The 15,245-nt window shown below is 39.5% G+C and overlaps 1 protein-coding gene across 2 annotated transcripts in view; it reads right to left on the reverse strand.

Moving 5' to 3' along the window:
• The window catches only part of sphkap (SPHK1 interactor, AKAP domain containing), a 126,763-nt gene that overhangs the window by 97,803 nt on the left and 13,715 nt on the right, over nt 1-15,245 (reverse strand). For both annotated transcript variants that reach the window (XM_056374071.1, XM_056374073.1), the window contains exon 2: nt 7,207-7,271. The gene's annotated coding sequence lies outside the window, so the exon portion shown is untranslated. The remainder of the gene's footprint in view (nt 1-7,206; nt 7,272-15,245) is intronic.

The following is a 15,245-nucleotide window of genomic DNA, read 5'->3' on the forward strand; positions in this document are numbered from 1 at the left end:
GCAATCACTAACCGTCTAAGCAGCAAGTCTGCTTAGTGAAAATGCAACATGTGGAGCTAATATTATGAAGCCCTTGTTCTAGCCTCCATGACCGATGCCAGAGGCGGGGCGATCTCCTCCATCGAAGGGAAAGATTGAGCCGTAGTTTACAAAGATTGACTACACACTGGAGGGGGATTCATGTGTTCATGGCATTTTACATTTTCGGTGCTGCCGTGTCATTTCTACATTTTAACTTGTGGTAAGTCAGAAATGGGTTTTTTTTTCTCCCTCAATCACGCCGCTTTCTCCCTCCAAATGCAATTGAGACTGAGTCGTGGTTGGAGGGCATTTGAAATGAACTCCTCAGAGGCCCTGCTTAGGAAATGAAATTGCCTTGGCTACGGCCTTTTGTCATGTAGCTCCACAGCGCATATTAATGATCAGTGGCACGTGGCTCTCCGAACATTTACTGTCATTGTCTGTTAATCGTCACCTCTGGATCTTTCCTGCTTGTTTCCTTATTAGCCTGCCCTAATTCTCTTTTATTGTGAGGGTCCTGCATGAGCCAGTAGTTATTAATATGGCAGTTGCATTTGTTTCACTTTTCCAAAAGTATGCAAATGGCACAATTATTACAAGTGTTTTACCTTGAAACATCATTTCTAGTGAAAGGAATACATTTAGTGGCAACTTTCCTGAAACTTCCTCCTCAGGGATTCTTTAACTCAGCTCTATTGAGAATAAAAAGCTTCAACAGTGACAACATTTCACGTAAACAGTAAATTAATGTTGCAAGTTGTAATTCAAAACGGCAAATGAAGTTGAAAACATGGCTCTCACTGTGGAGGACATGGGGTTTTAATACACTATTAACATGATCTACAAACAGCAGCAATCAACACAAGACACAGCGTTGACTTATTGCTCATATTTCATCATGTCACAACTGAGCACACCAGTAACTAAAGCAATTTGTCAGAGTTGAAAGTACACTGCAGGCAGCCAATGCAAAGCAAGTTACCTGTTGTGTAACATTAAATTACCTGCTACGAGCGCAACAGTGAAAGATAATCATCTCATTCACCAAAATAGCTTTTGGTAACAACTTTTCTACAGACTTTCCAGGAAAGACGACGACCTTTATGTCTGAGGTGGTCAAAATTGTGCTGATACAGTGGTAAGCATGTTATTGGGACTGCAACAAATTATTATTGCCATCACGGATCAATATGTTGTTTACTCTTTCAATTAATCAGTGATAAGTCAGAAAAGCAACTGATCCGCACATTATAGAGGCTAGAGCCAAAAAACCCATGGCATTGAACAGTTAACTGAATATCAAAATTTCTGCAGATTAATTTTCTGTTGATTAACTTATTGCCTAATCAAATCAAATTATTTCACAACTCCACATCACTGCACAGAGCAAAGCAAAACTATGCAGAAGTTCAGCTGTTAAACATGCTCCTATCTCGAGACTAAGCAAAAAGTCTTCTTTGCTTGACCTAACACAAAAGGAAGAAAACTCCGTCTTAGTCACTTACCTAGAGCTATTATTTTAGGTGCAAGGCTCTGAAAATAATGTAACACTATCTGAAATAAATCTCCACTGTGAGTTAAGTCCCTCTCTGCTGGATGCATGCATGGGGAGGACAGATGAACATTATTTCACTATGCTCTCCATCCTAATGCTCCTCTGCGCCACTTGGTGTACGTGACTCTCACAGGAAGCAGGAGCACTACAGAGACAGGACTGGAAAAAGAACAAAAAGAGAGAAAGAAATAAAGTATAAATTACTGTAAACCTCAGTGTGAAATGTGAAAATGAAACTATCTCTGCCTCTCTCTCAGTCCCACTGTGCAGGGACAGCAGCACTAAAGCTGAAGAGAAACAAATGTTAACACACATACAAAAATGAATTCTCAGTGTCCTTTGAGATAATATGAACTACTTATCTGTCTCTTTTACTGCCTTTTAGATGATGTTTCTTAACTAAAAACGTGCTATATAAGCAGATCCAGGTGGGACAGTGTGACAATGTACAGTAAGTCTAAGTTGGACCAGGGAGTCGGGCTGTAAGCTGTGATAGATGTTTACAACAAACAGTTCGGGTTCAAATTTACTGTTCGCCTTTATTTTCTCCTCCAGATAAATGTTGGGACTTATATTCTCAGCAATTACTTTGTAAAGTAAAATGTAATAACTGAAAGAACCAGAGCCTGAAGCTACAAAAATAAAACCCAAGTTGCAATAAAGAACACTTTTTTGTTTAACATACAATTCATATTGATCTTGGCCTTACATTATGCTTTTTTTTTTGTCATCAAACAAAAGAAAGAACAACAGAAAGAAAACAGATTCAACAGTCCCCGTGAGCACAGCTTGTATGTCCCTGTGGAATAACAATGACCACACATTCGTCTCGTCTCTGGTCTGTCATTCTGGCCAATCTCTCCCATCGTCCTGTCAGCTAAATCCGTGGGAGCTTCAGCACTGTTGACCCCCCGAAGCTCGAGAGCAGCAATCACTCCCCGACCTCAAGCACACACAGACACATGCACATATTACACACTCACACACAATGTGTACATGTCTCCGAGTCCTAGAGTGTGGACACTACCAGGCCCTGAAGCACATCGGATGAAGACAATTATATTTGACAGAAATAATTTCGTTCTTTTGCTGCCATTTCACATGCAAGAGCTGTGTTACTGTTCCGCTGGTGATAGATGGTTATATCCATGCCTCACAGCTTCACCCTGTGTGTTGCCTTCAAAGTGTGCACACAAACAGTCCCATGGATCAGAATGACAGTTGAAGTGTCCAACACACATTTATACTTTAATTGTAATTGAACTAATTATTTTAATTTATAATAATACCTGGTGCATTAAGGCGTATTACGGTTCCCTTTCAATGTGTAAATGTGGGAAAGAATGAGTCAAGACAAGATTTCATCATTATTATTATAAACTGCATATCATTATATTTTGGATGGCTGGTCAGATAAAACAAGTAAGTAGGCTCCATTTTACATTATTTTATGACATTTTATGAACTAAATGATGTATCGATAAAATAATTCAGAGATAACTCAATAACAAAATAATTGTTAGTTGCAGCACTTGTGGATAGAAATGACTTAAATCAAACACTTGCATTCCCAGCAAGCTTCATGTTTAGTGCACTTCCACTCTTTCCTTATCTGTATTCAGGTGGCTGGTTTGGTTCAAAATGGCTGCTTAAATGATCACTGAGCCAAAGATAAAGGTAACATCAGGTAAACATGGCAGGGTCATGGACATGTCAGTAAGAAACGAATATGTTTTTCCTCTGACAGACAGGTGTCTCCCAGGTATAAGGAAGGAAAGTAAGAAGAGGGAGACAAGGTGACAGTGTGAGTGCTTCAGAGAGTCCGGTGGTGACAGAGAAGAGTGAGAACAGCTAAGTGTTGTGGCATGAGACACCCCAACAAACAACCATTTGGTGTCAACCTAGAGCCCATGACCTTTCATAATGTTATATGTTTAGAAGCAGCCATCCATGAGCAGACAGAGCACACTCCGTAGAAAGATTAAAAGTCCAATTCCTTACTGTTGAAAAAGACTGAGGCACAGAGGTAGAGTGTCAGTGTGATAGACTGAGAGAAAGGAAGACTGAGCAGTAGAATAAGAGAATAAAGTGTTTCATTTATCACCAAGTGAGAAAAAAAAAAGCCCATTCATCTATAATCCATTAATCTAGGACACTTGTGAGAGCCTCATTCGCGTCTCTCTCTCACTGTTTTATGACAAACGGAGCTAATCACTGAGAGCAGAGCGGAGAAGCACAGGCGGTTCAGCCCACACTGTAAAAAATACTGTCCTGCTCTACACTTGGACACTCTGGAGAGCAATGTGCTCCAAAAAACACCACATCAAAAGTTCCCACAGCCTACGGCGAGGTTTCAAATGTTTTGTTGACATGAAAGAATTCAATTAACAGTAATGTTTAACAGTGAAAACCTGCAAATCCCCACATTAGAGTAGCTGAGCCTGGCAAATGTTCTGAACATTGCATCTGTTGGGGATTACATATTTTTGTTGATCAGCTAATCAGTTCACATTGTTTAAGCACAAACAAAAAAAAATAGGACACATTATCCAAATATCAAAAAAAAGTAGAACATGCCAGCTGTATGTGAAGGAAGTGTCCCAAGTACATGCAAGATGAAACTTCTAATGAACTGTCAGGTGGCATGAACAAACAGCGAGCAGCCTCAGTGAACATGTCAATGCTGACAGTGGAGCACCAAAGCATGCAGGCAGCACGACTTCGAGGCTGTGCTCAGAAGAAAAAGTGGCAGCATTGTTCATTTGTTGAAATACCTAAAATAACTTAAGATTACAGTAGCTGCTATGGCCATGTTGTGATTTGGCACAGAAGCCAATATCGGCATCCCATGTCATACGAACTGTCAGTGGTGGATTCTTTTCACCATGACCATGATCTTTTCCTGAAAATAGTTCTTTTAAACATGGTCAGGATCATTCCCTAAACCCCAAACCATAATCTTCCCCAAAACTTAACCAAGTAGATTTTTGTTCTTAAACCCAAACAAGCCTTTGCCATATCATCGTATTTGTAACAGCCATGTTCATTTTGGAAGACATTCTCTAACGCTGTTATCTTCCCAAAGGCACAAAATCACAAAACATTCAGAACTGTCATTTTTGAAGACAATGACAAACAACCTGCTTTGTTGTGAAAACTATTCAAACTTCCCCATTTTGTTTATGTTGACAGGCTCATCAAATCCTGTTAAAGGTTTTCTTTCACATTTCCAGAATGACAGAATGACATTCCTCTGTCTCCACAGGTATTATACAAAATGTACGATACAGCAGGAAACCACTGGACCCTACATTTGCTGGTTATGTTCAAGAGTTTAATTGTCAAAGAAATCTCAATTTTATTGGCTTTATGAATTTCACTGTAGGATTACTATAGGCCAAGATGCAACTGTTCATGAAGATATAGATATCACATAGGGACTTGGTAATGGCAGATACTAATTCCAAATAGACAGTCTCTAAAATAAATATGGTATATTTTATTGATCTACACGGGGGAATGTTATGTTTAACCAAGCCCAAACAGGGGGGTTACAGTGCACATGGGTTACCCCTTTTGTTTCAGTGTCTAATTCAGAGAAGGCACCGGGCACCTTTGGTTACTGACCAGTCTCCCAATAAATTACTCAACTGTGTTTCCTTTTTTAACCTTACAGTATGTTCTCATAGTACACGGATGTGTTAGAGTAAGAATTTCCATCACTTTTATCAGTGCTGGCTCCTCTGTGTAATGTAAAAACAATGAAGAGATTCAGGGGGAAGGTAATCGGCTGCTGGGTGATGAGCCAGGGGATCCAGGGGCTCCTTGGCCAGCTATGATAAGGCCACACTCTTCCCACAACACCCACTGCTGCGGTTCAAGCTAATGCATTGGCTGCCGTCTGAAAATACATTTGTTTCCACACTGCCAACTCACAAAATCATTTTCAGAGAAACATTATTTTCTACAGAGAAGTAAACAGACGCACACACACACACAAACACATCCTTTAGCAAAGAGAGGGAAACAGAAAACAGGGAAATTCAGACTGAAACCCATTTCTGTAACTAAAGTATGACAACATCCATTTACTATAAAGTCACATGAAGCTATATCTCTAAAGAAATCTTTAAAAAAAGAAAAAAAAAACATGTTTCTGAGCTTGGTGCTGTTGAGTTTATGCTGGTGTTGAATGCCTTTGAGTGTTTGAGGGATTTGGTTCATGTGTATGGTCTGGTCATCACACCTTTCTTAATACAATACTCCCATTTCCATATACTGTATCACTGGCCCTGCTCACACCTGGCATTAACGTGCATCTTGGGTGATTTGATCATAAATGGACAGCTCTAACTACATCAATACACACCTGGAATTAGAAAACTTTAGTCTTAACATGTGTCTTCAGTGACCACTTCCCCACCCTATGCAAATAAACACGTACCTATTTCCATTTGCAAAGACTAAAATTGTTGTTGTTTTTAACCAGTGGGTAGCAGTTCCTACTTTGATAGAAATGAAAAGAAAGAAGAAAGAATACAGACTGGGTCTATTGCTTGGCATGTATCTCTGTGGCCTTTCCTAAATTTTCAGACAGTGTGGACAAAGCCAGCTTACGTGATTTGAGCACCAACTGAATGAGTACTTCTGCTTATGCAGAGTTAGTGCTTGTAACTTAGTTGATTGCAGATATATTGTTATTTTCATTTATGTCAGCTATTAATGCCTAATTTATTGATCTAGCTCCACTAGAACCGTCACGGAATGAAAAACAATGTTCATCACAGGTTCTCAGAGCAGGAACACATACAGTACGTTGTTGGCGAACATTTTGCAGATAAGTTCCAGATGAACATTTTGCAACTTGAAAAATATGACATATAAGTCCTTATTTTCTTGGTGAATTGTTTGAGAAAGGTGCTGTTTTAGAATTAGTCTCACTAGCAGTCTATAACTAAAGGTATTCATTGATAAAAACATAAAGCAGCGAACTCACAAATTTGAGAGGCTGGACAACAATAAACTGATTACCTCTCTGTCGACAGGCAGAGCAGTAAACTGTTTTAGCAAAAAATACAGAGTAACCAAACAAAAATTCTCCTTAATGCTTAAGCCTTACGTTAACCAGCACACACACATCATTTCCTCTACAGAGAGCAACAGGAGATTAGCTGAGAAATACCTGCTTATAAGGAACAGGCTAATGGTGGCATTGCAAAAGGATTTAATTAAAGGGAATCTATGACATGTTGAAACATTTTTCAAAAGGCCAGAGAAGAAAATCTCTTCAGAGTGACAGCAGCAACCTGAACCCCCCCCAACAGGATTACTACAGGGACACCTCTCCTCCTCCTGTGTCTTTATACCTCCACATTTCTCCTGCTTCACTTTCAGACTCCTCTCCTTTCTCCCAGACAACTTCTTTCCCCTTTTCTCCCCTCCATTTCCACTTCTCCCTCCCTCTTTTTCTCACTCTGACACACTTTCACTCTTGTCAACATGTTTCCTGTCACTTCCCGCGAGCTGATACTAAATCAGAGGCAGACAAATGGACAGGAGCAATGATGAATCACCCCTGTTTAGGCAACAGAAATGCACAAGATAAAATAGAAAAACCAGCATCTACTTACTGACTACATTTCTATGATGTGCTGGGTGTGGTAGGGTCCTTTGAGGATTTGGGATGTAGAAAATCCTAGAAATGCAGACAGAAAACCAGCATTAATCCTTTACTCATATGTATTTGTTAAATTGCAAAATATAAAAGGAACATGAAAAGGTCTTGAGGCACCAAGAATTTACAATTACTATAGAGTAAAAGTAGCTGCCTCCCACCATCGCTGTTGCTATGCTTCAAGTGTCGAGCTTTCTGTTCATGTACAGCCCAATCAATTTAAAATGAAAACAGGGGCATTAGGGGCATGGGGATATAGCCCCTGAAATTCTCCGATTTTTTTTGGAATGATTTTTTAAATTTACCAACGACTGTCAGTTTTGCTGGTTAGCATTTCATCAGCTGTGGCTTTGTATAAGAAGGATTCTGTCCCAAGATTTTTGATCCATAAGCAGTTGATCACTGTAACCATAATCACTATGAGCAGTCTCCACTGTAAAAAGAAAAGAAAAAAAAAATGGCATTCATGTATTGTTCATGTTTTACAAAACATTTACCCTGAGCAATGCCAAATGTCAAAGAATGACAGCAATCATATCACAACCAAACTGCCGTGGTAGTATACAGCCGTGAAAATATTTTTTGAACCATTCACTGCATACACACGTTCAGGTATCAGAATCAGTATCGTAAGGAGAAAATTGGATCGGAGCGTCTGACACAAGCACACACAAAATACAGCTCCCTCGTTATTATTGCATATACCATTTTTGACTCACACGGGCATTAACACTAATTGTGTTCAATGTGAACACAATTAAGGCTCATGCCTCATTAGCATGCCTGTGCTTGTATCCTGTTTATTCCTGCCTGTCCAGTCAGCTGCACTCTGGAGAATGTCAGCTGTCAAACTGCTGCACATACTGGCGGAACCTCATCACTGTCCTGACAGCATCCTGCACAACCCTAGTCCCCTCTGTACAGTGTGGTGTCCCCCCGGCAGGCACACCCATATTCACACACTGACACATACACAGTGAAAACACACAAACATATGCTACTGACACACACGCGAAAAGGCAAAAATATGCTGTCCGCCTATCTGTAGTTGAGCATATGATGGATGGTCCTGTGAGGGACCATTTCACCTCTGAATGCACTCTCTTTTCTCCTCCCCCGTTGCCAGGATACTGTGTACAACCCAATTCAGAATACATTATTAGGTTAAAAAAAAGAAAAAAAAGAAAAACATATATCACACCAACCTGAGAGGATAGGCGACATATGGCATTAATAACATTTTCTATGTTTTCTTGCATCTGGAGATTTTGGTCAAATCCAATGAGTTGGAGTTAAATTGAGTTTCATTTGTTTGCTTGAGCAGTGGATGAGTACAGATTAACTCATAATCAGAAAATCAATATAGTAACTCTGGGTTTCAGTAAACCATACCTCAAAACCAAATTCTGAGAGAAAAGAAAAATCAATACGGCTGTCAAAAGAATGTGTCTCTGTGCTCCTGTGGTTCGTCTGTATGTGTGTAGTAGATAAGTGAGACTCACTCACTCACTCACTCACTCACTCACTATTCACCTACAATTACAAATTCTACTGAAAGGTTTCCATGTGGATAAAATGTCCACCCAGGTCCAATACTGCCTAAAACAATTCCTACTTATTCTATCTTCCCAGTCAAAGAAAATTACTGAAGCAATAGGCTTCATGCAGACAGGACAGCCATACAGTTTTGTTAAAAATTTTGGATTCATAAAAGGTTATACTGTCCGTGGAATCGAGGGGCATAATTCCGAGTTGGCAACATTGCAATGAAAAATTTATCCTTCATAAGGGCTGCCAAAAAGCTTCCCCTGTACTGCCTATTGTGTTTCTACTGTTGATGGATTTGGCTAACAATGCCTGAAATAAAACTTACAATATTGATTATTTTTTTGCCATTGCCAGACAAAACTCATACTTTCAAACATGTTAAATGTAAATGTATATTCAAATAAACACATATGCGTTGTTGTTTTTACCCAGTTCAACTGACAGATGGGTCCGTTGTCAATGTGTTTGAGAGAGAGAGAGAGAGAGAATCAATGCACTGCATGCAGCTCTACAAAGAAATAAGGCTTCAGCTATTTGAAATAGTGAAAAAAAAAGAAAAAAAAGAAAAGAAAATCAATATGTGGTGGCCAAACATTCATTTTCAAGTCAAGTGAGCAAAGCAGCCAGCAGATACTTTGCTGGGCAACAAACGTGGTCACATGTTGCTATCTTTATTTCCAGTGAGTGCACAACGGCAGTGTTTGATTTGGGACAACACTACCCTGTCAGAATTCAAGTACTGCTAGTGAGTATACAGCGTACACAGTGTAGTACATGAGAGTGTACAGTATCTGATTTGAGACACAGCAAATGCGTCTTGGGTGCGTTCACACTCGTACTTAGAGCTGTCCACAGGACTTCATTGTTTGAAAGGGCAGAGCAGTTCTCGTATGGCGTCTGCTCAAATGATCATGTTAGGTGTTTTCAGAACAGTTTCTTTTAAAATTAAATGATGTCATGCATTAGGATCGGTTATTACAAAAATGGTGGTCTTGTCTGTATCGTCAACGTCTTTTGCAAGATCTGACCTACATCTGAAACACTGAGCCAGCGTTAGACAGGTTCATTAGTCTTTCAGAGCAACTTCAAATGAGAGAAAAGGGTTTATATTGCTCTAATGAGACTGTGACAGGGAGCTGGATCACTGAGGGGACTTGTGAGGATGAATCTGTTTAAAGTTTTCCAGACTGTCACCAGTTGGACATCCAAGCAGCTTTTGCTGGCTTTTCAGCAAACTATAGACTATATGGTTAGTCTGTAAAACCAGGATTTTTATGCAGTCAGATGGAAAAGCTCACAGTCTGACCTAAAGTACATGTTATAATAAGAAAACATTGGAATCAATTAATTTAATAGACTTTATTCAAAATTCTTTAAAATTGGTTTTGTGTGAGCTCTTCTCTTGAAACAAGCCGCAACACATCAGTGTAATATGTGAGCTCTTTTCTTGTAGCAGCAAAAGTCAGTTTTTTGGTATCTTGATACTGTTTATCTCAGTTGCTTTGGCTTTTCTATCACTGGGTGCTTGAACATACACAGATAATCATAGATGGAAGGTGCAGAGTTGTCAAAGTTGCGCAGAAGAATGGATTTGTCTTTGTCAGGTAGCCAGCAAAACTAACCTCAGGGAATGTAACAGCCGAATGAAAATGTCCTCTGCTTATAAGAGGAGCGTGACACCAAAGAGACATGAAAGTAAAATCACAGCTTTCTTCTTTTTTGAAATGGGGGTGGGTTCAAGGAGAATGGCGAGAGTGGAAAACATACAGCCGTCAGTGGTGGTAAATAAAAAGGCTGACCTTCGGCTGGTTACTAAAAATATTGATTCAAGGGAAACAATGTTTTCAGGCCTACAGTTATCAGTCCTTTCAGAAGGATATAGCCTCCAGAAAGCACCCAGCCAAGTTGCCACAAACTGAAGATTTAAAACAAGGACTCAAGGGAGGATAATGACTCATGAGACCCTGGTGACCTCCATCACACACAGAAATTTTGGATGAAGCACTGTTGTACAGGTGTCCTCCTGCCTTGTTTATGTCAGCCACCTACACCAGCTCACAGCCTCCATCATTACAAACACTAAGGAGTTCTTGGAGCTTTCTCCTCCGCATTAAAATGTTAATTTACACTGGGAGAATGGACAGGAAAGAATCTAAGCTGTGGCCTATGTACTGGGAGAGTCTATAAATAAACACTTGTGAATTGAGGCTCATACGTTTTGTGTTCATTGATGGTGATACTTTCTGCAAGAGTTTGTATAATTTAAAACCCCATGATCCCCCCCTCCAGCCCAGGCTTGTGAAACGGAGAGAGATAAGTAACCAGAAAGAGAGGTGAGAGAGCAATCGGATGAGAGCATCAGGGAGTGAGTGATACTGACACGTAAACAGTGAGAGACAAAGCGGGACAGAGATGAAAAGAGTCCTCTGTTGTTGCCCTGTTGTCATTATCTTCCATTGTTGAGAACAATACGAGAGGGCTGCAGCAGGGAGCAGAAATTGGCCAGAGAGGGTGGACTGGTGATGTAGATGCCATTGTTTCCTAACTATTATTAACTCATTGTTCCAGAGATCTGCAAGGGACATTATGTTACCCTGTACCGTAGCATATTATTGGCCTGCTTAGTAATCTCCCTACTCTATAATTGTGCCAGGGTTTTCATTAGGCTACATGCACATTAGTACTTCATGTGAAGATTAGAGCAACAACTAGTTGAGAGAGACTGAAAGATAAAGAAAAGAAAGGGGGAGCAGTGGGACTGTGAATAGGGATTTGTGAAACTGTGGGAATCATCACCAGAGTGACTGTAAGTAGGTTACACATTTTCTGCCTTTGGTCCTCATCACCGTGTGTTGATAAAAATCTACAGAATGTGCTGGAGATGGGATGTCTGTGGGTCACATGCAAAAACCAATGAGCTCAGTCGATCAGGCTCCAATATCATTATTTTGTTAGCATTGGAAATCATTCATGGTAAACCCAAATATACATAGTTACAGAAAGTCTATAGGTCATACATGAGATTTGTTGAGTTTGACCATCAAAATGAAGATGTGGTTAACTTACAACAGTGATGTGTGGCTCAAGTACAACCATGTCTCCTTTAATTTATTATTCAAACAAAAATGCCAAGCCTTCTCTAGTTTGCTGCTTTTCTTTGTCTTATGTGATAATAACCTGAGCAACAATCCAAACCCACCAACCGTTTACCGAGAAAATAAGATAAAGAGATAGAGCTTTGTTACACAAGATATGTGAGCAAACCTAGTCATATTCCTTGTAATTTTTATGAAATCAAAACTTAGAAATTAAAATGTTATGAATTTTTTTGATACACTTCATGGTCAGCAAATGGCAATAGCCATTTCAAGTATTTACATCCAGTCATTATCTCTATAGTAACGGCAGGGCACCAACAATGGCCGGGTCTGCCATCCCTGCACAAGATTCTAACTGCCTTTACATGCAGGAGGGATTCACAGGAGATGCAGCAGATAGTTTGCAGGTTTATCTAATTGATATTAGCCTCTGTTTACTCTCCCCCAGCTGTATCAGAGCTGAATTAAGTTACTGTCACTGCAAAGCAGACATTTGTTACTGCTGCTGCTTCATATTAAAAGCATTCAACTGCCAAAACACAGGTGGCTTTTATTGTGTAGCAGTTTGATGACTGCATTTGTCACAGAGGTTAGCCCTGATCACAATCATTCATTAACAATTGATCTACAAGGAAAGACAGCAGTTATTTTGAGCGGCAGATCAGCTTTAAATATTACAGGCAAAAATAACAAAGAGTAACAACGAGGAGCAACCACAGTGAACTGTTAGAGTTGCAGATGTGTGAGTGTTTGATGAGTGTTTGCTGTAAACTGCACTTACCATTACAGTAACCACAGAACTTGAACTGAAAATAACTCAGGTATAGCAGCTACAGTAACTAAGGTTACAAAGTCACTGCAGCCTTCAGCTCGAGAAGGTTAGTGGTTGTGTTTTTTTCAAAATCAGTAAAAACAAACATTTTGCCTTTCAATGAAACCAACAAATTCATCCTCTCGAGCTTTTTGACAGCCATAGGTTAAGAGACACGTGCATGAATTTTGACAGCATAAATAGCAGAGTTGAAGCTACACATTGACAGTAATGGCTGACATAACTCGCTCAAGCCCTGCGGTCAAGCATTTTGCTTTGTCCAATAAACAAGATCATCATCATGTTTAAAAGCCTGCATTCGGCACTCCACTAGTGCAAGCGAAGCATTGTCACAGGAGAGCAAAAGTAACCCAAAACAGATTTCAACAAATGATAGAGTTAATTACAAATTGTGACAATTTGTAGCAAAGCAAAATGAAGTGGAGATACTGTATAAGATGAATTAATGATTACACTTGAGTCACAGAAATAAGCAATGGTCAGGACACAGGACATGAAGCATCTTGTGCAAAAAACAATTACTTAATTTATGAAGACATGTCCCTGATCCTTTAACATGACTATAACCAGTATTTTTACAATGACAATATATCAAGTGACAATGTCAAAACTATATGAAAGGGGTCGCTCGTAATGATGAGCCTACAGGGAAGCATCCCCCATATCTGCAAAAACAAAACAAACAACAACAACAAAAAAAATAATGAGATTATCACTTTAAAGAGACTTCTATTCTGTCACTACAAAATATGTGTTCCTGTGTATATATGGGTGTGATTGTGTGTATTGCAGACATTGTGTCATTAGCTTGAGAGTGCTTGGGCTATATTTGATTTTCCTCTGTGGCGTCAGATTTGTGTGTGCACGAGCTGCAGAAGCTGCTGAAGTTTTGCTAAAGTAGCAGTGAGGCAGCAAATTAAGCAATCCCCACTGCGATAAAGATCACAGGAACAATATTGGCAATCTGAAGTGAACAAGATGAACCTTTGGCCTTTTGGAGCTTAAATTAAAAGAACTCTTTCCCCACTTTATTTTCCTGTGTTCCTGATGTGTTGTGGGGGGCAAAGTAAGTTGAGTAAAGGCCAGTCACAACCTTTTCCTTGCTTTCTCTCAGAAATCCCTTTTTCTTACTCCTTTAGACTGAATGTAATCTGTCCATTTCGTTCCACATATTGCTGTCTCGATGAACAGAGTCAAAATGTTTCATATATTAAAATACTGCAACTATTATAACCTTTATTCTCATGCTAGTGTAGTTTGTGCAGATGTAGCCTTGTTCTTTCTAAATCTGCCTCTGGAGCTCCTCATTACATTCTTTGAATTATATTTATCAGTTTTAGAGATGCAACAGCAGTCAATTTGAATAAAAGTCGCCCGCAGAAGAGCTTTTCTCCACCCTCAACAGCTAAAAATTTTGAGAGAGAGAGGGAGAAAGAGAGAGAGAAAGAGAGAGAGAGAGATATTCCTCTTTTGAAGCTGCAGGAAGCCAGCTAAACCGCCTTACACTAATCCAGTTAGCTCCACCATAATTCCTCTTTGTGTTAAACAGTTACAGCAGTCATCACCATACAAACATTGAATCCACTCTCTGTTCAAGTCATACAGCCAAGGTCCCTGAAAACAGCAGAGACATACTGTATGCTGTGTCCTAATTCCATACAACATGTACCAAATTGTGCTAGAGTGCATTTGACCATACCTGTTTGTTAGTAAACATGAAATCAATGTACTTTTAGCAGGGAATTACGGAATATCTGCACTGATGGACATGAGACAAACGACTACTCAGGAATGCCACTGCTAATTATGGCTCTAGGGATGATAGTGGGGTTGTGCTGATGAACGATATCATTGATCGACAATCATCAGAACGATCACCAATTGCTCATGACTTTGAAAATGTCAAGGCGATATTTGACTTATTATTATTTATAATATAAAATTAATGTTAAATTCAATTTGCCTTGCCAGAGTTTCACGCATACAACTGCATATAAACATGCTTGCAACACACGTGCACACACACACTCCGACCAGCTGATTGTAATGAAGCACTACTTGTGTGTTAGAGCGGAGCTGTGATTTACTTTGGTTTCTCAGTCACTGAGAGACGGATTATTTGTGATGATAATTTTGCTTTAACATAGATGACAAATACATTTTTATGGCTGACTGTCATCACTCAGGTTATCCTTGAAAGAGAGATAGAGAGGCGAGTAAAACTTGCTTGGAATTTACGAACTTGGGGCACAGCTCTTACATAGTCAAAATGAAATGTAAATTCTCACTAGTCTGCAGGGACCTGTGAAGGACAGTACAACAACAGGTCAAGTGTCAAGAAGCAAATGTGAAAGATTGAAAAAGAATATTACTATAAACATGCATTTAAGCACTTAGGCTCATTTGTGTTTTGAAAACACAGCCCTTGTGACGAAAATGGCATATACAGTAAACATGTACACATAATATATATTACGGCATTTTGGTGAACCACTCTGAACACAGGGGCCTTCTGAC

This window comes from Seriola aureovittata, chromosome 4, assembly GCF_021018895.1.
Source record: "Seriola aureovittata isolate HTS-2021-v1 ecotype China chromosome 4, ASM2101889v1, whole genome shotgun sequence".
In the NCBI taxonomy this organism is placed as follows: domain Eukaryota; kingdom Metazoa; phylum Chordata; class Actinopteri; order Carangiformes; family Carangidae; genus Seriola; species Seriola aureovittata.